Below are 14,149 nucleotides of genomic sequence, written 5' to 3'. Positions count from 1 at the left end.
GGGATAATAGCATTGTAGGGTCGTTAAACTGTCCCTAGGACCCTCTCCCCCCTGTTTTGTTGATGTACTGAAGTAAGAGTGCCTTATTAAAGAAAATAGTGCTCACAATCTAAATAACACATACTCGAAGTAAAGGGGGCCAGTAACCATGGAAGGATACAAATGACAACATAATATGGAGGGAATAACAAGCCTCATAACCAATCAGAAAGCAGCATTTACGAAAGACAATGACACGAGCCAATTAAAACATGTGTGGAGAATGAGCTGAGCTTTCATACCATACTCCATTACTGCATGCCTGGCAGAGTGAGCAGCGCATACACTCGTCCTAAAAATAAAATGATAATAAACAAGAGCTTCTTATCGTTTTACTTTTTCATTTTTTTGATCCTGGCAGGTGAGCCGACACTCCTCTGCTTCATGGTTGGGTTGTGCCAAGTGCAGAATGATGTGTTGACGATCCCTGGAGAAATGAAGCAAATAAGAACATTCTAAACAAAATCATAATAACAGATGAAGAAATGCACTGGGAAAATGAGAGCTAGAGGGAGCAAAACATTTAGGGTCATATGTATCAACATTCCGTTTTGTGATTCCTAAATAGCGATTTTGAAGGAATCTCTATTTAGGAATCGCAAAATGGTATGTATGTAGAAATTAGCTTCTTTTTAGCAATTTCTTAAAATTCCTTAATTGCGATTAGCAAATTGCTAATCGCAATTAAGGAATAATTTCCCATTCATTTCTATGGGCCAGGAGGCCCATAGGAATGAAGGGGAAAGTTGGGATTCGCAATTTGCTAATCGCAAATTGTGAATATTTTCAAGGGTGCAGGGGTGTCCAAAGGACACCCTGTTGCACCCCTGAAATCGGCATGGGTGCACATGTGGCGCACATACATGCCCTAACGGCATGTATGTGCATCACATGGCACTTAGAAAATTGAAAAAATATGCATTTTGAAAGGAATTCGCAACTTACCACCAACTAGAAGTTGGTGGTAATTTGCGATTCCTTAAGGCCAATTTGCTAATTTCTTTGGCTTCTTACATTGCATTTAAGGAATCGCAAAATTTGCAATTCCTTATATGCAATCGCAAGATAAGGAATCGCTATTTTGCGATTCCTTATTTTTCAAGCAGATTTGCTTGATGCATACCATTAGTCCAAATTGCATTAGCAAATGCCGAAATTCAGCGAATTTCGGCGTTTGCGAATTCAATTTGGCTTGATACATATGGCCCTTAGACTCTGCAATCTCCGTGTTAGAGAAAGTGATGTCAATCACTCAGAGAGCTCAAGATGGGCAGAGCCTAGCTGTACCTTGGAGTCACCACTGTACAGTAGGGGGCAGGCCTGCACATATAAGGGCACAGCAGCAGCAACGTTTACTGCAGGTGTGTTTTTTGACACTTCTAGAACAGACAGGTCTCAGCCGACCTGTATGTCCATGCAACTTTAAAGCTGCATTGTTTTTATTTCAGTGGCTACGTGCGCGGAGGAGATGTGGCCCCCCTCTGACGCGAAAGATGTGGTGCCCCCCTCTACCCCGTTGCTCTGACCGCCCCACCCGCCCCCACGGACGTGTATCGTTCCGTGATCTTTAAATCGCCATCGCTCTGCCACGTCATGCTCCTGTCGTTCTAATTGGTTTTTCTCAGAGTATTGCTGTATTGCTATGACTCAGGTTTTACGCTGTCAACTTGAAGTGCAAAATCCTTTTTGCTGGCAGGCTTATATTCTAATAATAGCAGATGCTTCACTTGCAATCATAGAGCCAGGCAGCAAAAGCACAAACTGCACTTGAAAAACAGTTCACAATGCTGTCTTTGTACATTTCACATGCATAGAGCATTGATAAGCGCATCGTATGTCTAGTCTGACATTGAGGATGGCATGAAATGAATAGTTGAAAGTTTAAGCATCTGGGATACAGAGATCATATAGTGGCTCTAAAACGGTGGGATCTCATGCTGAAATAGTAGCCTCAGTGCTGATACTACAACTCGGCGAATACTAGAAGCTAACTTGGGGTGCTATCCCTGCAGGTAAATAAAGTTATCCATCAAGTGCCCAGAAGCTCACTGAGTGGTGCATGCTACTATAGATACGCAATAACCTGACATCAAAATAGTCACATATGTTAAGATACCAGCATGCATGTAGCTTCTTCTACTATTAGTAGCTCACTGCAGGGCTGCCTTAATCTTGGTGCCCCTTTCGTATAGGTCTAGGATTTCCATCCATTTGCTGTGCATGGATGTTTGGTTGTGTATGATAAGTAGAAATTTGTTAAGTATCTGGTTTAGTAATGATTCATATTGGTTAAAGTGAAAGTGACAAAAGTTAGTTCCTTCTGTACTATTGTACACAATACTATATGAGCCTCTCCTATTCTGTAACGTGCTATATACTTAACATATTTGTGGTGTTAGTGTATGGGTGCATGTACAAAAGGACTGTGCTATTTTTCTGTGAGGTGCTGGTGGCCATTGTCCATTGCCAAGTCTATGCAGATTGTTTTCCTCGGCAGCAATTGAAGCTGGTCATTTGCTAGGATGTAATAATTTGGGCCTGATTCATTAAGGTAAATTGGAAGTTTATAGTTCTATTGAATGGTAGAACAGTCAGCAGGCAAACTATTCTATCCACTTTATATTATTAATATTGTGAAGAGAAAGAGCTTGGCAAAATGTCGGAATGTACCAGAAGACATATTTTCACAACTTCCACGTCTTCAAACTTCTGCACTTATCAGTTAACTATAACCTTACATTCAAGATCAAGGACAAGCTAGTATGTATACTATTAGAGAGTAACATTTGTACAAACCCTGTTGTGTCTTTGCAGACCTTCAACAACAGATCCACGCTTTGCTACAACCATAAATAATTCAACATACTATTTTCCTAACTAGCAGCTACATTTCATAGACTGTCGATTTTAGGGACTGTAATTAATTTAGAGACTAGGCTAAAATGTAACTTTGTTGTGTACTTGTTTTTCAGAGACCTTCTTAGAGTCTTTGCCAGACTACGATGTGGTTAACCCTGTGAAAGTAGATGACTCTTGGCAATTTGTTTCATTCAGTTTACATCATCATTCTGAGAATGCGAGGACAAGAAGAGACGTTAGTACAAAGGACCCATTTGCATACTACAAAATTAGATTAAAAGAGAACTACCTATTTTTCAATTTGACAGTAAATCAAAGATTTATTTCGGATAACTATATTCTGGAAAAGAGATTGGGGAATCACAGCGTTGCAACAATCAAGTCTCATGCCCCAGCCACATGCCACTTGAGTGGCACAGTATGGCAGTCTAATGCCGCAAGTGGACCAGCTGCCATCAGTACCTGCAATGGACTGGTAAGTCAAACATTCTATTCTGCTTTCAAAATATGGATACTGAAGCTGTGTACCAACTTTGGCAATGGCTGGTGGAATCTTGTGTTTCAGAATAGGCTTGCTGGTAACAAATGTTAACTTTTGGTTAATTTAAGAGGTAAAACCAAAGCTTCTCCCAGACTTACAGGCTGATCTCTGATAAGATCACATCATGTTTGGATATTGCTGGTTACAGGTCGCTTTTGTTGATGTTAAAGGAAAAGTAAAACTTAGTTGCTTCGTTATACCTTCGTAAATCTTTGCCAACCTTGACCAAAACCATCTGGGATGACATTAGTAGAAGGGGGTATTGACAATGGGCGACTGAACGTGATTGGTCAGATTATGTAGCTAATGACCTGGAGGGAAATAACACTGAAAGTTGAAAGTAAAGTAATTTGTGTGTTTTCTATTAACCTGGATGATCTAGTTAATTTAGGTTTTACCCGAAATGATGTGTGATGTTGAACTAGGGCTACAAAGAAATGTTTTATTCAGAAAATATGTAAATTCATTTGGAAAGTTCGAGATAATGTGCTACATTTTAGGTTGGAAAAGGTTTATGTAGAACAGTATTCATATAATAGAGGTTTTAAAGTAACATGTTTCTAGGTAGACATATGTTGGTGTGATATTTAACAATGTTTCTTTAATAGAATATTAAAGATGTCATTAGCTATGTCAGACATTAGGTTGACATAGAAAGGTTCTAATGTTAGTCAGTTGATGGATAAAATGGTTGAAAGAGTAATTAGAGATTGTACTCATTGCAATGTTAGTGAAAAGTCTTATAGTACGCATACGCAACCTATGATTTTAAGAAGAAGACCTAATGGTCCTTGGCAAGACATAGCTCTGGATTTAGTGGGTCTAATACAACATAGAGATTCTCAGGTGTTTGTACTAGTGGTCATTGATATGTATTCAAGATGGCCAGAGGTGCTTTTTTTGTCAGGAATTGATTCTAGTAAAATTATTCAATGTTTGAATGAGTTATTTTCTAAAGAGGGGTTTCCTGCAACCATTTTGTCAGATAATGGTGTTAAATTTGTTTCCAAGGAAATGGAACATTATTTATCTTCTAAGGGCATTACACATAAGACTTGTTCTCTTTACCACCCAGAGGCCAATGGTTTGGTCGAGAGATTTAATAAAGTGATCAAGGACACCATTAGTTTAGCTAAGAACATGTCATCTGATTGGAAAAAATGTGTATTGGTAAAAATAGAAGAGTACCGGTATACTTCTCATTCTACAACTGGGAAGACTCCATTTTTGTTGTTTCGTGGAAGAATTCCCAACACGCATGTTGAACCTTTTTGGGTTAATAAGTATGAAGTGTTGAAGGGTAAAGAATATGTGTGCAACAAAGATGATGTTGTTAAAAATGAGAAGGATAAAGCTGAGCGTAGAAAGGCATATTTTGATGTTAAAAAAAGTGTCAAGAAAACTGTTGTGTGTGTTGGTGACATGGTCATGATCAGACGTCCTGGCATGGTGGGTAGTTCAGAAACAAAGTTTATTAAGCCAATCAAAGTAATTAACATTTTTAACAATGCAGTGCAGACACAAGACAATCGCATATGGAATCTAAATAGAGTTGTGATTGTTAGAAAGAAATTGCAAGGAGAAGAAAAAATTGTTGTCAAGGATAGGAAAAATACAGATTTGGAAAATGGTAAAGGAATTGAGTCTGGAAATGTTAGGTTTTCTACAAGAGTGTCAAAAAGGCCTAGTCACCTTACTGATTTTGTATAGTTGTATATCTTGCTGAGTTTCAATAATTAGCATACTGTATACATACTGATTTATATATATTTTTTATTTTTTATTTTTTTGTGGTTTGTTTATTTTTGGAGGGAAGGAGATGTGTGATATTTAACACTGTTTCTTTAATAGAATATTAAAGATGTCATTAGCTATGTCAGACATTAGGTTGACATAGAAAGGTTCTAATGTTAGTCAGTTGATGCCTGTCTTCTTTGTATGTGGATGGGATCTTATATTCATGGAATAAACTTCATTTAAAGAACTTCAATCTACCTTGGATGTATTAAAGAAGATATTTCAGTTGGCCAATCTAAATTGAGTAGTTCAGTAAATGTATTCAAGTTAACAACTATTTTAAGATTTTGAAAGAATTTGGGTCTATCACAAGTGGCATGGGATTACTGCTTCAATGTTGCAACAGACGAAATCATAGATATCACAGATGTCTGTATTTTGGACAGTTGGAAATACTGCAATATTCTGAGCTTTCCTCTGATACCCCCTGTGAAATGGTGATTTACAATGGGTATCAGAAATACTGCACCAGATTCCAAACGTAATTTCCCATTTATTGTTCTGACCTGTGCTGAACAAGCATGTAAAGTGGCTAAGCCGGTTTTAAAATTGTAACCTTACACTTGTCTACTTTCTTTCAATTAATTATATCCACCATATTTCTTTAGTTATATGAGGTGCAAAAAAAGACTTAAAACAATTATAGCGTAAGCACCCTTTTTCTGAATTTTAAATAAACACCAAATATGGCAAAGTGTATTTTAGAAACAAAGATTGTAAATGTAAGTTAGAAGAGGTTATCATTGGCTTGGGGTCTGGTTGGTGCCACTGCTGCGTAAAATTCAGGCATAGCCTTCATCTGATTCTGCAGTTCACACAGGATTTGGATATATTAATTGTACTCTGCATTTCATTGCATTGCAATTAAGTTCATGTAGTGCCTCATACCCATTGTGTGGTGTCTAAGCAGTTTAGTGAACTGGTAGTGCACTACATCATGGCGGACTGCTTGTCTGGAAAGGTCTTGCACTTGTGAAGTATTTTGACAAGAGTGGTGTGTTATCATGTATTGGGCCAGCGTTTAGCCACTGGATCTGCAGCGACGTGGTCTACCAAAGCTAATAACACACTTCACCCAGGGAAGAGCTCTGCTTCATCGGGGTAGCATGACGCAGCAGGCTCCCACCCATCTTTAATTAGCCATAGAACCAGCTTCCCAAGGCCAGACCTATTTGCTTTGCAAATGCTCATTACAAACTGCTTCCCAAACTAACCTAATATCTATTCGTTACCTGTCTACCACATCTGCCCCTTGTAAACTAGGTTCCAGGTCCATCATAGTAACTATTTTACAGATGAATTCCACCAATTGGACTTCAGATCAACAGCAGTGGGTTGTACTGTGCTCATTTCGACTCGCGACTGCACTGTCGAACAGACCGTCTAGTGCAAGTCATGATCCTGTAACTAAACTCAACCGTCACCCCTTTGTAACCACGCCCATTCTCTGGTCTAGCACCAACCTGCAGCTTAGTTGTGCACGCTATGGAAATTATTAAACACAGGGGCATATTACCAACAACTAGCGATAATTATCGCTATGTTGGCTTAGCGGCAATATTTTTATCGCCGTGCTGCGGCGATTTTTATCGCTTAGGAACCTTGCTATTATCAAGGTTTATCTCCTAAGCGATAAAAATCGGCCGAAAAGCATGAATATCGCTGAAAAGTCAGCGATATTCATGCATTACCGAGCTAATGCTCTTAGCCATGTTATCCACCTACCATTGGATAACATGGCTAAGAACTGCTCAGGGACGGATGTATGACGTTACAACGCAGGCTATTACAACGCCTGCCTTTACAACGCGGTTTTTACATCGCAGTCCATTACAACGCATAGCACTTTGGGGTGCTGGATAGTGAATAGTTTAATTTACTATTCCAACTCCAGTCCCGGTGGACACTAGGGAAGGTTATTGGATAGTAAATTAACCTATTCCCTATCCTAGAGTGCCCCCCAGAGCAGTGCGTTGTAATAGTTTGCGTTGTAATGACCGCGTTGTAATGGTAGTGCGTTGTAAAAGTTTCGTTGTAAAGGTTGTTCACCCTCAGGGACAGGTGTTTAGCGCGAATATCTCCAAAAGTTGGTAATAGGAGATAGCGATGTTAGCGACTGTTTCCAGTCGCTAACATCTTGGCACGCCCACTTTGCATGTCATTAGTGATAAATTTCACTGACATGCAATGCGGGGCCCAAGATGGTCGCTATCTCCTACTAGCTGTCGCTAACTGGTGTTAGCGACAGCTAGGTAATAGGGAGATAATTTTATCTCCGCTTTCTTGGCTTTTAAAGCCAAAAAAGCAGAGATAAACCCCCTTGTTAATATGCCCCACAGTTCTCTATTGTATCTTAGAAGCATGGCTGGGTTACACATTGCGCAAAACCAATATTCAAGTGACAATATGACCAAAGTTTTCTCGAAATTGCTGTAGGGAACAAAATGGAAACGGCCACCCACGTCCCAATAATCATCTGTAACTAGAAGTACACAGCGGATAAACAGTAAACAAAATATCGCTCCTGAGCAAAGAACAATGTAACATTCAGAATTGAGCTATATTAAGTGATCAGTCCAATAAAATGTCCAAATTCAAGATGTTCTCAGATAATTTTCTTCTCTTTGTTTTCTTCTTTTCTTTATCCTTATCATAAAGGTAGTCGTATTACACACCAATTCATAGTAAATAAGTTGATGTAGATGACAACACCAAAATGTAGCCAACAGCCGACACGTGTTTCGTCTTGGGGAGATTCATCCGACGACTTCCTCAGGGCAAGTGTAAAACTCTGTGAACAAATTCACCACATTCCAGGTAGAGCCTGTCTGTGGTCCCATATAATAGGGGTCTAAGAGAAATATATACAGTACGTATCCTCAGCATTCTGACAGGTTTTATTATTAAATATCTCATTTGGACTTTTATTCTGGTCCAGAAAAAGTGTATATGGGATAAATTCATAAAGAGGAGAGTACTCCCGCCGTCATCATGGGTTCAAAATTCAATGAAAAGTTCTCTATTAGTTTTCAGCAATTCTGTGTGGGGACACTGTACTCTGGTATTCCAAAATCAGTGGTACCCAGTTTCTGTGCCTAGTATTATAAAACGATACCAAAGGGGATGATGGACGGAGCATTTGAACAAATCAAACGTTCACCCCCAGTCAACTAATCTGGGTTTAATCCATCACCATTCTTTAGCTCACTCCACCACCCCAGTTCATACATGGCCATAAGCAAATCAGTCTGACCCTGTGCCTCATGGGAACAGTCCAGCCCGAACTGCCAAGCCATGTCTTCCCTGGCCGGAAACAAGCATCCTGGGACCGGTTTCGGATTCGTAATCTTTATCAGCCAGGCTATCTTGAATCCAGTGGTAGAGTGAGCAAGGGATCCATGTCTGGGCATACCCTGCCAATTTGGGGCGAACAAAGTGATACCAAAGGGGATGATGGGCGAAGCGTTTGAACAAATCAAACGCTCACCCCATTCTTTAGCTCACTCCACCACCCCAGTTCAGACATGGCCATAGGCAAATCAGTCTGACCCTTTGCCTCATGGGAACAGTCCAGCCCAAACTGCCAAGCCATGTCTTCCCTGGCCGGAAACAAGCATCCTGGGACCGGTTTCGGATTCATAATCCTCATCAGCCAGGCTATCTTGTATCCAGTGGTAGAGTGAGCAAGGGACTGACGTCGGGGGATACCCTGCCATCTTAGGGCGAACAAAGCGATACCAAAGGGGATGATGGACGGAGCGTTTGAACAAATCAAACGCTCACCCCCAGTCAACTGATCTGGGTTTATTCCATCACCATTCTTTAGCTCACTCCACCACCCCAGTGCAGACATGACCATATGCAAATCAGTCTGACCCTGTGCCTCATGGGAACAGTTCAGCCCGAACTGCCAAGCCATGTCTTCCCTGAACCAGAAACAAGCATCCTGGGACCGGTTTCGGATTCATAATCCTCATCAGCCAGGCTATCTTGAATCCAGTAGTAGAGTGAGAAAGGTATTATAAAACGAGCATGAAATGATATTTTTCGCCGCAGAGCTGCTGCGGAGTTTGTACAATACGGAGTTCTGACATCTGCAGTAAGCTTTCAGCACCCTAGATCAGTAGGTTTATAAGTTGTACTTTAAAATGGCCCCTGACATTGCCTATCCCAAAAGATACACTTGTCCCAATGAGATGGCTAATAAAATGATTTATGTTTGGAAATAACGTTAAAAAAATAGTAGCTGTTGAATACACTCCAGAGCAGAAATACAAACAAGGCAAAAGACGGTAACAAAATAAATGCAAACCAATGTGTATTTCTTTAATTGCATTAAAAAAATTCTCCTGTATCTCAAATCCAGTCTTTTAGTGTCGTGCTTCCTTCTGATAGTGATTAATTGGTGCTATAAACAAGGGCAAGCGCCTCGAGCATGATTAGCATCTGCGTTTGTGTAGTAGCTAAGCAATGAGTTTTATGTCTTTATGTACAAAAGCAGCCTCATTATTGTCTCAGCATGTATTGCAGAAATAATGCCTTAGTAAAGGAGTATGTGGCTACCAGTATTCGATAAAAAGCATTCATTTTTTCATGCAAGTGACTACAGTAATATTAAATAGATTTTGCTGCAACTGTGCACAATAAATATATTTGTTGTGTTGCTTTATGTTCCGGTAGTGATGTGCTGAGCATTTTTTTTGTGCTATTGCATTTTAGTTCTGCATTATTGCATTGTGTTGTTGTTCTGTTGTAATTTGGTTCTTGTGGTGTGTTCCGTTTTTCCATTGTGCTCAGTTTTTGTAGTGTTATTTGGTTGTGTTTAGTTGATACTATAACAGACTATCTTGTTGGGCGGAGGAGAATAACGTTCATCTCAGAATCCCAATTTAGTTTTAGACCAGGAAAAAATACAATTGATCAGTGTGTGAACCTGTGTATGGATATTAACAAATGCACAGTAGCCCACTCCGGGTCAGTCCATCTTGCCTTTATGGACCTTACGTCAGCCTTTGACTATGTGAAATCGCGACTAGGGGTGGACCTGAATATTGTTTATTTCCTACAGGGCCTGTATGCTAACACAACAGCAGGACTGCTAATTTTAGCATTTTTGGCGCGGTGCCTGCTGCATCGTGTATGCAACTGCTGGGGAGTACCACAGGTACCCCCCGTGTGCACCCCCACCCCTCCTTCACTCTGAGGGCCCACAGGGGGCCCCCAGAGTGAAGACCGCATGCCTCCGCCACGGATGGGTATCTAATTTGGCCCATACTAACATGGCTGGCGGTGTCTATTAGACACCACCGCCATATTAATCCTTTTCCGCCCCGGCCACAAGGCGACCGGGGCGGAACAGCGGCGGACGGTCTTTCCATCCGCCGCGGTCCCCCCGCCATACTAATATGGCGGGGGGATTCAGTTGCGGATGTTGAGCGGATTGCCCCCGCCCGGCCGGTGGTGGCTACCCCCAGCCTGTCGGGGCAATCCGACATCCTAATGGGCCCCCATGTCTCTCTTTTAAAATTCTGAAATTCGCCACACCCAAAATGCTCTGCAATCTATTGACCCCATATGTCCCTTCCCGTGCATTACGTTCTGCGGGACAGCACTTGGTCATGGTACCTCGGGTGAAACGCTGCCGAGCAGGATGCCGCTCCTTCCGCTATCTGGAAGCAACTACCGGCACACATACGAGAACTGGATGGCCTGCTGGATTTCAGGAAGGCAGTTAAAACTCACCTTTTCCCCCTAAAGTAAGCACTCCTGGACATTGTTTTGCTGGGCTCCATTGTAGTCAGTTGTTTTTAGCTGCTAGAAGCGCCGGGACGCCCCTTTGTTGGGGCAGCTGATGGCTATATAAGCTGTCATAACATAACATAACATAACATAACATAACATAACATAACATAACATAACATAGTTAGATACACAAATTAATCCGCATGTACTAATAATTTCTTAACAGGGGAGGGGTGTTCGCCAAGGGTGCATAGTTCCCCTTTTAAAAAATACAAAAATCCCTATATATAAATGGGCTTGATCAGGCGTTAGTGGCAGCTAAAGTAGATTGCCCTCATATTGGTTCTGGTGCGCTTCCGGTACTTCTGTACGTGGATGATGCGGCCCTGATGGCAAGGACAATGAAGATGCCTACAAAGCCTTTTTAACTCCTTTGATGCTTTTATGAATAAGCTGCACTTGGCAGGTAATCTTACTAAATCTTCCATTGTGGTGTTGGGTCCCAACTCGACAAGATCTAAAACAATTAGAATGAATAAACATGTCCTCGCAAAAGTTAAGGCTTTTCCATATCTGGGTGTGTTGTTCGATTCTACCATGAGCTGGAAACTCCTAATCTCAGCATAGAATTAGGAGCTCATAAGGATTAATGCAGCTGTTGTTAGCTTCACAACAAAAATGTGGAGCAGACCACTTAAGGCACTAGTCAAGATTTACAGAATGCCAAGTGTATTTCTAAGGCATCCTATGGAAGCAACATCTAGGGTTATGTCATGTGGCCCTCAATGAACTCCAGACTGTAGAAAATACATTCCTTAGACACCTGCTGCATGTCCCCCAAAGTACATCAACTTGTTGTGCTCATGAGTAGTTGGGAAATAAAGTACCTTAGTGACCAGTTAGCCCTTCACCCTTTGTTGGGATGGATTAGGGTAGGGACCAAGGAGAAACTTAGCCTCAACAGGCTAATCTGAAGAACTGCTTGTCACTTGACCATGCATTTAAAATCCCCTAGCTTAAGTACATTAGTCATTCATTCCAGGGAATGAGAAGGGTGGAGTTATTTCGTAACTCAGAGAGTATACTTAAGATTGATTATAAATAGGCGAGGGATCACTTTTTAGAATGAGATACACTGTTAAGAGAGGATGCCAAATTGCCGAAATGTACAGTCCGAAAGTATGTTATGTTACGTACGACCCAGGACATTGAGCCTTAGATAGCATTGATGAAAAACAACAGGGAAAGATTTTTGCTCATTAGGTTTAGATTTAATATATTACATCTGTCATTAGCCTATCCTACAGGATGCTATGATCATAGGGCGCTGCATCCGTGTGGCTGCAGCAATAGGTCACTATGCATTTCATTATGTTTTATAATTTTTACACTGTGCCCAGGAGAGCTTTCTTCTTTTGTTTATTTATAGTCTTATAAAGAGCTACAGCTACCTACAAAGTATTTCCCAGCGCTAATCAAGAGGGTAAGGGGACCTAGCTGTTGTTTAAAAGCTTATAATCCTTAGAGATAGAGGCTTCTCACAAGGTCGTGCAGCTCTCCTTTTCTTGCGGATGTTACCCGACGAGTTTATCCTTTTTAATGTTGCATGTTTTCTAAAAGCTGTCATGACACTCAGGAGTTACAGGAAGATTAATTATGCTTCTAATTCATAATGTATCTTTTTATGATTGTATTGTTTTTATGAAAATGTTTTTATGGTTCAGATGTATGCTTTTATGGCTTTAAATGTAACTGAATGAAGACATATATATTGATTGATTCTGTAATTAGTCAGAGATATCTACAATGATTGCCATATTTCCAGCCAAAGGCAACACATTCCTTTAAACAGCCATCTACAACTGTTAAGTCGTAAAATTCAGCGGCTACATCTCATTAACTATTTATGACACTAATCATCCCCAAACCGTGGCAGAGAGCAGAGACAATAGGCCGTACCACATAAAGTGAGCACTTACACTGGCCACTATGGGCCAGATGTAGCAAGCCAAATTGCGATCGCAAACGCTGAAATTCATAGAATTTCAGCATTTGCGATCGCAATTCAGCTGTGCGCAATGTAGGAAGGCAAATACCTACTCGCAAACATTTAGAGAATCGCAATTTACAATTACCTAAATGCTATGCTAGTAGGCATCGCAAATAGCGATATTGCCTTAAGGAATTGCAAATTACCACCAACTTCAAGTTGGTGGTAATTTGTGGTTTCCTTTAAAAAAACAAACACTTTTTTGCTTTCTTCAAAGTGCACACATACATGTCCCTAGGGCATGTACGTGCGATACATGTGCACACATGCACATTTCAGGGGTGCAACAGGGTGTCCTTTTGGAACTCTTGCACCCTTGAAATTGCGCACGCGATTTGCGAGTACCTATTGGGTACTCGCAAATTGGGTGCGCAATTCCCATTCATTCCTATGGGCCTCTAGGACCATAGGAATGAATGGGGAGGTATTCCTTGATTGCAAATCTCAATTTACCATTCACAATTAACGAATATTAAGACATACATTCCATTTTGCAAGTCCTTAATCACGATTCCCTAAAAATCCCTATTAAGAACTCGCAAAAATGGTTTTTACCGACATCTGGCCCATAGGCCCTTGGGGCCAGATGTAGGAGCCAAAATACCGGTCGGTAATGGCCGATTTCGGCCGTTACCGGCCGGTATTTAAGAATTGGCATGTAGGTGCATTTATTTTACAGAATCGGTAAATTTACCGAATCGGTAAATTTACCGATTCTGTAAAATACCGAATCGGTAATTTTACCGATTCGGTTAATCCAAATGTAGGTGGGACTCTTCTGAGTCCCAAAGGACTTACAGATTCGGTATTTTACCACCCAATTCAATTGGGTGGTAAAATACCGAATCCAGGTGTGCTTGCACATGTGTGCATGCACACCTATGCCATGTGACAGACAGACATGCCCTTAGGGCATGTCTGTGTGCCACATGGCACACATGCCTGTATTCGGGGTGCTAGAGGGTGTCAAAGTGACACCCCCTGCACCCTTGCAAAAATCGGTATTTACCGAATCGGTAAATACCGATTCGGTATTGCCCATTGATTCCTATGGGCTTCAAGGCCCATAGGAATCAATGGGCATTACCGAATCGGTATTTACCGATTTGGTAAATACCGAT

Source organism: Lissotriton helveticus, chromosome 2_1 (assembly GCF_964261635.1).
Source record: "Lissotriton helveticus chromosome 2_1, aLisHel1.1, whole genome shotgun sequence".
Taxonomy (NCBI): Eukaryota; Metazoa; Chordata; class Amphibia; order Caudata; family Salamandridae; genus Lissotriton; species Lissotriton helveticus.
This window is presented reverse-complemented; position numbering follows the sequence as displayed.